Source organism: Euprymna scolopes, chromosome 15 (genome assembly GCF_053919585.1).
Source record: "Euprymna scolopes isolate OS-2025 chromosome 15, ASM5391958v1, whole genome shotgun sequence".
Lineage (NCBI taxonomy): Eukaryota > Metazoa > Mollusca > Cephalopoda > Sepiida > Sepiolidae > Euprymna > Euprymna scolopes.
Genome location: NC_136496.1, coordinates 35,517,436 through 35,528,861, shown reverse-complemented (window position 1 = coordinate 35,528,861; position 11,426 = coordinate 35,517,436).

Sequence of the window (11,426 nt, the reverse complement as noted above, 5' to 3'; positions counted from 1 at the left end):
GCCATACCCTATCAAAGGCCTTAGATATGTCAAGAGCAATTGCCCTAGAAAGGTTGCCTCCGTCGAGAGATTTGCTAATCCTATGAGATATAACTGTAAGCACATCTGCTGTAGATCTAGCAGAACGGAAACCATATTAAGTTTCACTAAGAAGGTTATTTTTGTTGAGATAGTTGATTACTTCTGTATTTAACACAGATTCCAGCAACTTACTCATGACGCACAGGAGACTTATTGGCCTGTACTGAGAGGGGGATGAGCGATCACCCGAATTCTTAAATACAGGGCATACTGATGAAATTTTCCAGGGAGATGGGAAACTATTCTCCTTAAGACAACGTTTAAACAGTTTTGTAAGTATGGGCGCTAGTTCAGGTTGAAGTTTTTTGAGTACTATAATTGGAATACCGTCAGGGCCAGTTGCTTTACTGGAATCAAGGTTTTTGATTAGCTTGGCAACATCACGTACAGATATACGTATATCACATAGCGTGTTTTCTGATACAGGAGGAAATATTGGGGGTTGGCGGCCTTGATCGCAAAGGGTAGAATTAGCTGCAAAGTTCTTGACAAAGAGTTTGGCTTTGTCTGATGCTGACGAGATTACCTCAGGTCCATTGATAATAGTTGGGATGGAGCACACGCTTTTGTTCAGGATTCTGTTTGCTATTTGCCAAAACTGGTGGGAACGAAGCCGCTGCTCAGCTACTTTGGACTTAACAGATTGAGCACACAACTCTCTTGCGTTCTTTATTACTTTCTTACAATGGTTGCTGACAGTCATGAAAGCGGCTTTAGTTTCCATACATCTATTACGTTGGAAACCGTGGAAAAAGTGATTTCTGTGCGAAATGGCAGCAGCACATTCTGGAGAGAACCATGGCTGGCTGTTAGGTTTTTGCTGAAACCTTTTCGAGGGTATGAAACGGTCAATACCTACAATTAACCATTCCGGCAGGTCTAATACTATAGAGGACACATCCTTTTTAAACATGGAATGCAGAGGTAGATCAGATATAAATGTACGGAAGCTATCCCAGTCAGCCTTAGTGTATCGATATACTGTACGATGGAGAGGTACGTCTGGGGACTTATTACATTTCATTTTTATCTTAATTGATACAACAGAGTGGTCGGAAGATCCAAGAGGCGACAGAACAGAAACTGAACATAGTTCAGTGCAAGTTGTGAGAAAAAGGTCTAGTAGGCTCGCATACTGGCCGTCATTGTCGGGCACACGGGTGGGTTCCTGAACAATCTGAGTGAGGTCATAGGCAATGGAGAAATTATGACAGAACCTCCCCTCATCATCGGTCTTGTTTGAGTGGGTCAACCATTCGACGTTGTGAACATTGAAGTCTCCACATACGTGAATGTTAGCTGAAGGATAAGCAGATAGGACTTGGTCAATTTTCTCAGATATGCTTTGAAAGATAGTAACTCCGCTTTTGTGGGGGCGATAGAGAGTAAATATAAATGCCGTAGTGTGAGCTAAAGCAACCCGGAAGCACATATAGGGTAAGTTAGGATCTTCCCTGGAGATGTCCCTACCACATGGAAAGCTATCTTTAATATAGGCACATATTCCATGCCCATGGCGATCTTGGGGGTCAGATTTAGAAGTTAAGTTAGAGTATCCTTTAATTGCGAACTCTTCTAGGGAAATAGCCTGTCCAATGCCAGTTTCACTCAAAAATAAAAGGTGTGGTTTAGTCTCCTGTAATTGGGTTTCAACCTCCGGAAGGTTAGAACGTAGACCCCTGATGTTGGAGAAGGAGACATAGTAGTAGGGGTCTACGTTGGAAGTTGGAGAACCGGGTTTAATCGTGTATTTTTTCTTGAAACTTGTCATGATGAAATTTTGGAATTTGTAGACTAGATCGTCAGATTTACTTAGAGCAGGACAGAGAGGGGAAACTAAGAGAGAAAAAGAAACGAAGAATTTTTTTTTATTTGGAGCTAATGATAAGGTAAAGCCGTAACAATTACCCACTAGTATGGCATCGAGAGGCCCCACCAGAAGCTACTGCATGGTCCAGAATCCATTCACCAAATGGCAATACAGCAGCCCCAGTACTTTGCACCTGCTGATAGGACAGCCTCCTTAGTGGTTAATCCAAGGTTCGGGTCCCTGACTATCAGGCGGATAACGTCAGCCCAGACAAAACGTTTACCTCCAGCACCCTTACTAGTGACATGGCTACAAGGATAGACATAGAAACAGAAAATTTCCGCCATCTCTGCCAACTGTTCGCGCAAAATACTGCCAACCTAGAAAACAGCTTTTTCTTCTCCCTTTGTCAGAAAAATCACTCATTAAAAAATGAGGACTGAGGGACAAATAAGAAGAAGCGAGAGTAACAGGAGCTGCCGATAACGCATCCACAATGCATTTTCTACTCTCCATTAAAAAAAAACAAAAAACTATTAAGTATTCTACTTAATAAAAGTCCAACTGACGTGTTTAAGGGAAAGTATGGTGATATTTTCCACTCTCACGAACTAAGAATGAGTACAATTTCGTAATCTATTTTTGCAATAAACTTGGTAGATAAATAAACATTTATGGACGAAAAAAAAGCTAGCATTTAATAAAACAGAAATACATAAATTAAATACTGAAATAAAATGGAGTTATTAATATTTGAATCTAAAAATAAAAAGTATGATTAAAATTGAAATCACTTATCTCAACAAAAACACGTCCGTCTCCAAAATTTAAACTGTAGTGAGGAATTTAAGTTAACAGCGTTCAAAAGATTTGCTTTTTAATTAACCGTTAAAAGAAAAGCATGATTTTATTCTGAACTTTAGCTAGTCACGTTTTAAGAAACTTACGATATAAAAGAAAAGCGGATAGGGGAGGGTTCTTCCGAAAGTTAGTGACGTTATAAGTAATTCGAGATAAGATGGAAGCCGAAATTAAGGGGTGTGGACTGAAAAGGATAATATAATGGATTGAGTATACAATATTTAAGATAAACTCGGTAGATAAATAAACATTTATGGACGAGAAAAAAAGCTAGCATTTAATAAAACAGAAATACATAAATTAAATACTGAAATAAAATGGAGTTATTAATATTTGAATCTAAAAATAAAAAGTATGATTAAAATTTAAATTGAAGTGTGTTGAGCAAAAAAAAAAAAAAAAAAAAGGCAGGCAGGCTCGAACCCATACCGCGAAGGAGGAAAAAAGGAGGAAAAGAATGTGAAAAAATAGTGACGTCTTTGCCATTGCGTCCATCGCCAAACCGAAAGTGGTGAAGGTTTGAATTAAGGGTAGGCAATAAAAAAGAGGGGATGACTTTGAAAAATATCGACGAAAAAAGCGACCCCCTCCCTATAGATATGTGCCCAGTTGAGGGTGAAGGAATTCATGTTTTCAGCCAATTTTTCGATATTTTCTTCCGAAGGGTCGACTTCAAAACGATACCGATCTCGTGAAAATCTGTCGCCTCTGTCGAAAGTTTAAGGCATACATACATACATACATACATACATACAAACATACATACATACATACATTTAAATAGACAGGTGAGATTTATATTATAGACTAGCCTGGGTGCCTAACGTTGCGCAAGTGTTTGGAGGTGTTGAGTAAAAAAAAATGTGGTAGCATGCAGCAGGCTCGAACCCGTACCGCAAAGGAGGAAAAGAACGTGACGTGTTTGCTGTTGCGCCCATCGCCAAACCGGAAGTGATGTATGTTTAAAGGCTAAACAATAGAAAAAAGAGGTTGACTTTCGAAAATATCGGCGAAAAAAAAGCGACTCCTCCCTGTAGAAAGTGCCCAATTGAGGGTGAAGAAATTAATGTTTTTGGCCAATTTTTGTATATTTGTCGTCCGAAGGATCGGGCTTCAAAATGATATCAAGATATCAATCTTGTGAAAATCTGTCCCCTTTGTCGAGAGTTTTAGGCACCCATACCAACATAAAAACATACATACATACATCTAAACAGACAGGCCAGATTAATATTATAGATGAAGGAGTGTGTGGGTGTACAGAGATAACTTCAACGTTTTGGAGTATCAAAACCAAAGAAGCCCCCTCAAACGAACATGAGGGGGAAATAGTGTGAATATTTAATGACGCAAACGTATTAATTCTAATTAGAGTTCCCCATTATAGGGGACCCTCATAATATCTCAACCCTGTTGATGGGGGTGAGCGGTGTCATCCGTCAAAATTTCCCCCTTGGATTATGCTGCCAAACGGTGTGTGCGCGCATAGGCACCTCACCCCGGGGCCTCGCACCTGTTGGTAAGGGGTGACATTATCATATCCATTTTTGCTCCTTGATACCTTTTCTATAATTTTATGTGGTCAGTTTATTATAATAGTAAACATATAGGAGCCTATTCGTGTACAACAGACAGATACACACATAGGCGTTGAGCTTTGTTCAAATAAAGAGGAACAATTATTTTATATACTAGTTTTCAATGCATATGAAATCATTAACGTAAAAGCTGGTCGGAAACTCTAAGCAAGTCACAAAGCCACCCTTAGATTCGCAAGCTAGCGTCTTTCCTCCAGGCCACCGGCAATTAATACAAGAATCAAAGGGAATAAAGTACCTGTAAATACCACATCAGCAGGCATTCACAGTTAAAAGTCAGATTATTCAACAATAGGAAATCAGGATATTGCATTTATATATACGCACATATATGTATGTATGTATGTACATGTGTGTATAGATAGAAAGAAACCTAAATAGATAGATAGATAGATAGATAGTTAAACATACGTGTTTGTATTGATGTGTGTGTGTGTGCGTGTGTGTGTGTGTGTGTTTGTACGGCATAATCACTTTGACACGCCGATTCCCACTGGATCACCAAAGTTAAGCAACGTTGAACCTGGTCAGTACTAAAATAGATGTATATATATCTGACACAGTTAATCAACCGAAAACCACATCACTCTATATAAAAGCATATAAGATATCAACGTATACACACTCGAGAGTCAAAACAATGAAAAGAATATGCTGTTGTCCTAGCCCTACGCATAACAACATATCGCCATTTTATATTTATTAAAATTATGGGTACGGCATAATCACGTTGACACATCGGTTCCTGTTGAATCACCGAAGTTAAGCAACGTTGAACCTGGTCAGTTCTAAATGGGTGACCATTTGAGATTTCCAGGTGCTGTGTGTGCTCTCTGCTTATCTTGGCATTGTTTCCGGTCGTCCTGGATTACCCTTGCCACTGGACACAAGCAGTGCCGATTCAGGAGAGGTGTGGTTGGAGATTGCGCAACCCTTGCCTCACACTTACACGCGCAGCTGCCCCTACAGGGGTGTATCCTTTGTCTTTCGAGACTAAACGAAGGCATCGTGTGTGTGTGTGTGTGTGGTTGTTTCCTAGATATTTATTCAACGAAACACCAGCGTTTGTAACATAGTATTCGATAACACGTAATGCTTTTATGTTTTCTTAAAAAAAATTATACAAACATTTAGTTCTACATCTATGTATACGTTTCAACTGCAACGTTATTTCAAGTTTCATGACAGATTAAGTATACTGAAAAAAATTAAATTAATTACATTCTCGCTTAGAGTTTTGTTTGGCGGGCAGAAATAGTTCACGTGGTCAAGATATATATATATATATATATATATATATATATATATATATATATATATATATATATATATATATATATACTCACTCACAAACACAGTTACCAATAAAAATACTACCAGGGAAACTCATCATTGCCCGGATTGAATGTGGATCACATAATTTTCCACATTTCCAATACTTTTATTGTCAATGAAATCGATGAAATCATCAATTTTTCAATCGAATCGATTGTGGTCTCTAGCCGGGGACACACCGCGGCGCATTTTATCTATAATAAATTGTAGTCTACATTGCACTGCAGAGAATCTACTGTTGATTTTATCAAATTATTTTTATATCATAGTTGAAATTAAAGTTTAAAATGCAAAAGCCATGGTTCAATTGTGCGCTAAATGGAAACATTTATTTCGAACGCGCCGCTATCTTATCAAAGAACTTACTGCTGATTTTATATACCGGATCCTTTTGCTTGTGTGGTGATAAAACTACTGAAATTTACTTGTGATATTAGGCTGCTTAAGAGTGTTCACGTTGATAAAAAAAAATCGGACTGTTCCTTCTTTAATCGTATCTTATTTTGTTCTTAATTTAGAAAAACATGCAAATGATCTTGTATTAATTCCGCTTTCCCTGTAGCATGGCTGGGCATATAATAAGTCTGTTTAATGTGCTCATATTGTTACCTGTGTCTTTATCGAATGTAACGTGTCTATTGGATGTGCGTGTATAACATGGTGTGTTTGCGATCGTCTAGTTTCTTTATATATAATGCAGTTCATATAAATATATGTGTGATTGTCTAGTGTTCATGTATGTTTCTACGTGTCGACATAATGTTTGCTGGCTGCGACACGCACGCGCGTATATATATATATATATATATATATATATATATATATATATATATATATATATATATATATATATAATGCTCCTCATCTTGAGTTGAGCTTATTGAGAAGTGATACACGTATTACCATTAGCGTATAAGCGATGCTCTTTGTGTAAACAAATCGAGCTTAGGTAGTTCGGACGATGTGAAAACATCGTTAAACTCATGACTCACTCAGCAGCCGCCGATAGCGTAGTGGTTAGGAGCCTTGACTGTCGTACAGACGGTCGGGTTTCAATCCTGGCTTGAGGTAGTTGCCTGTCTAGCCGCACTGATGAGCTGTGAAACAGCGAAACATTACTGTATGTGGATGACTATATATACATACATACATATATATATATATATATATATATATATGTATGTACGTGTATACATATATATACATATATATATATATATATATATATATATATATATATATATAGGCCCCCCAGCATTGCTTGATCGTAAACTATGCTTAAATATGATATTTAAATTCATGCAGAATTCGTATTTATAGGGCGAATTCTTCATTGCTTATTAGATTGTACCTAATATATAGTAGTGATTATAAACGTTAAAAAATTATCCTGAGTGTCATCAATTAGAATCGAAACCAAAACATTTAACGCGATTTGACACACGGATATCAAACCTTTAAAAATTAACGCAGTTAAACTTACAAATGAATATACGTGCAGAAGTTATGTAGTATTAGTTAACAAAATTTCAATTGTTTATTTTGCCCTTTTTTTTCTTTTTGTAGGAAAAGGTTTTGCTTTTCTGTATATTTACAATTGAAAGCAGAAATAGGAGAACAAGATCATTTATCCGGATGATAAATATTATTAGTCTAAGCAACCCGAATAATGTCAAGCTAGTTATTATACATTGAATTAAGGTAGCGATGCCAAAAGCTCTCAACCATATGACAGAAGGAACTTAATATAAATCAACCGAGGGATTTTAAAGTAATCCGCTGGACCAATTCAAATTAATGGTGTGATTCAAACAAATTACTCTTACGTAAATTTGGTAGACGCAACTTTGTTAGACTAATAATTTGTTGTAATCGGTCCATTAATTTCGATTGGTCCAGCGAATTGCTCTGACGTTTTCAGTTTTACATATCAGCCTCCCACTGTTATAAATGGACGCGAGATTTTGGCATCGGTGTCTTAAGTCATTGTATCCAACATTGCTTGCCCTTACCCAAACAATTGGATAGTTGCCTATATAAGTACTAGGTTAACATATTTTGTAACCCATTTCTCTGGATCGGTTCACTGCAGCAACACTGATCCCAAGTGTTACATGGTTAGATCAACGGCGATAAAACGCAGTTCTAAGCAAAAGAATTCGTTAAGATATATACATCTCGGACGTAATGGCATCAGGGAGGTCGTTTATGAAAATCGGGAATAATAAAGGTCTAAAGAACTAACTTTTTTATTTATCAGCAACGCTCTGATCCTCACTTACCTCTTATTGAAATGAACCGCTCTCATCTTGAGGAAGCGCCCTGCTTTGACAAAAATCTGGAACTGACCTTCACTCGTAAAATTGAAGAACTACATCAGATTCGTTACCGAAATCGCTAGAAAAAATGGTTAGATCATTCTATCACCCCAGAAAAATACTTCACTCCCGACGCAATCCTTTACCTATAGAAGAGCCTAAAACTTTCTGAGATAAAGTACTGTTTCCACATCTGGGGAGGAGCTGCCAAGAGTAGTTTTTTCTTATTTTGACAGAGTACAAAACTGTTTTAGAAATCTAGTGGGCCGGCACCATTTTGCATCCCTCTTTTCTTTTTCTCATATAAGAAACATTGCGAGTCTGTCTCTGCTCAATCGTTTTTTTTTATGATCAGTGCTCGACTGAGCTTTAATCTATGTTCCCCTTGTAAAACATTCGCAATATATACTCGTCAAGTCTATTTGAGAAATTTTTGAGTTTGTCAGAAAGGTTCCTGGCATAATCGACGAAAATCCTGTGACATCAATGCAGCATATTGCCAAAGACCTTCAAGAGTCTACATGAACAATAAGGAATGTTTGTTCATCACGACTTCGAATCATGCGTTCTTAGGCGAGGTCAACAAAACTCAATCTCACAAAACTCAGAATTGGATGCCCGAGAATTTTCATGATCATATCACAACACGCTTATGGCTTCCTAACTCACCAGACCTTAATCTTTAGATTATTACGTGTGGGGCGTCGTTGTAAAGAAATCAATAAGCATCCCTATAACACCAAATCCTCTCTGATGGAAGCAATAGCCCAGGCAATGGAGGACATCAAACAACACCAACGTATCAAAGCTTGCAGTCGAATTCGAACTCGAACTGAGTTGATGATAAGAAGCAGGAGGGTATATACAGTATTAAACGTAGATTAATATTATATGTATTTATTGTGTCACAAGAAATTTACAATTTCAACGATTTAAGTTTCATTTTCTGTTTTTATAAAAGGTTTAAGGTGCCCTCAGATATCATACGCACCCTGATGATTTTTATTTCGTTGGCTTGAAGAAGTAGGTTAAAATGCTTCATTTAAATATAATAATACATTTTTAAAATCATATAAACTATTAAAGGCTATTTAATGCTGATACAAATGTCAACTTGGCCCTGCCGGTGGGGCATTAGAATATGCCGACTGCCCCCCTTCCCTGCAGAGGGTAAAAGTCCCTCAATGGGGTTCCTGGATATGACCTTAAGCTATATCCAGTGCTGAGGCCCCAGCTTGTGGGCCTTGGGGAGTGTGGAGCCACCCTTTAATTGCCATTGCTCCCAGGTCCACTCTGACCCGGAGTGGTAGTACCTGTTAGGGTCCCAACTATGGATTAAATAGAAACCGACGTGAAAACAACAAATATATTCTATTAAAAAAAAATTCTCTTAAAAATCTTTGGGTTCGGCATTAAATAACCCGAAAAGAGTTGATATGCCGTAATACAAAAACAACCAACCAACAAATGTCAACTATGAGTTTTACTAAACTGTCGGGATGGATAAAAACGGACATGGCGCCATATGAAGGATATATATATATATATATATATATATATATATATATATATATACATATATATATATATATCATCCACATAGGGTACTGTTTTGTTGCATTACAACCCAGCAGTGCGGCCAGACAAACAACTTTCCCAAGCCGTGGATCGAACCTACAAAAGTCGCGTTGACAATTGACAGCGCTAACCATCGGACCACGAATCAGTGCTGTAAGCATTTCTCCTCGAGTGTTTATTAAATCCACACCCGCCCGTCGAAGACAGTGCTCGAACCATCATTTGTTTATTTATATATATATAATATAAAGCTGGACGTCTGTGTGTGTGTCTAGTCACGAATAGGCTCCTATATGGTTGACTATTATAGAAAACTGATCACATATAATGATAGAAGATGATGTATCGAGACACAGGAATGAGTATGCTTGATCTGGCATAATGATGATTCATTAAAATTGTGGGGTCTGCATACGCGCCTGGTCCACAAAGTATGGAAATAAAAAATTTAAAAATTAAAAAAAAAAAAAAACGTTTACAAGTGTTTTTGATATAGATGTACATAATAATATTTTGATAAGTATGTTTTAACTTAAATAGGGATGGTACAATAAAATTGTGGGGTCTGCGTTCGCGCCTGGCCTCCATAGAATGAAAATAGGCACACACTTTAATAAAGACTTTTCATATCTATCTGCGTAAGTATACTTTTATAATTATGTTTCAGTTTGAAGAAATATGGTATAATAAAATTATGGGGTGTTCATTCGAGCCTGACCTCTATAGAATGGAAATATGTCACAATTTTAACAAGGTTTGTTAATATAGATCCACAGAATATTGTGATAAGTGTTTCAGTGTGAACAGGTATGGTATGATAAATTATGGGGTTTATCTATTTTATTTTTTCTTTCATTATATTTTGCTTTGGTTTTGATAACCCCAAATTCGAAGCTATCTCTTTACAACCCTTCCTTTTCATAACCTATCATACTTTCAGAAATGAGAGTCCATTTTCTGTAGGCTGTTTTTGAACCCAGTCAACGACGGGTACTTTTGCTAGTATATATATATATATATATATATATATATATATATATATATATATATATATATATATATATATATATATATATAGAGAGAGAGAGAGAGAGAGAGAGAGAGAGAGAGAGAGAAAGAGAGGGGCATCAGTTTCTAAAAGCAAATGTGTGGAAATGTTACTTAAAAAGTTCATTGGCAAAACATAAGTAAGCTATGATTGTCCACTCATCTTCGTCGGAGATCAGGTCGAATAAATCTCTTGTGTATTCCAACAGATTTGTCTTCATTGTTCTTTTTTCGAGGTACGAAAGGAATTATTTGCAGGAGGCGCGTACAGGACAAGCAAAATTTTGAACTATCATGTATGGCACAAGGTTAAAACATAACACGAGTACTGCAAACGAGTCAATGTATAGAGTTAATTTAACACAAGTTCCGATTTTATCTGTCGTCAATTGTAATGTGATGCAACTTTTATGGCATTCGTGTAATTTAACTTAACAGACTCGATTAGCTAGGAAGAAAGTGTAGTATCTGTTCGGACATTACATTTTTAATACCATGTCCAGGTTTTGTATCAGACCCCTATATGGGTTACCATGAACTTTGAGGAGCACGATCTACCGCGACCCCAATGGCATACTGATGACCATGCGATTTGATTCGTCATGCAAACATAATAAAAGTGATAATAGTGATGGAGGAGCGGTGAAGTGTGCATATATGATCAGTTGATGCAGATCTGCAGCTGGTCTAAACGGTGATCTACGAATTAATAGATGAAGAAGAGATAACAGTGAAAAAACATAATGATACGCCAAATCATCTGTAAAAAAAATTACGAATTTTCTAAAATGGAAAATT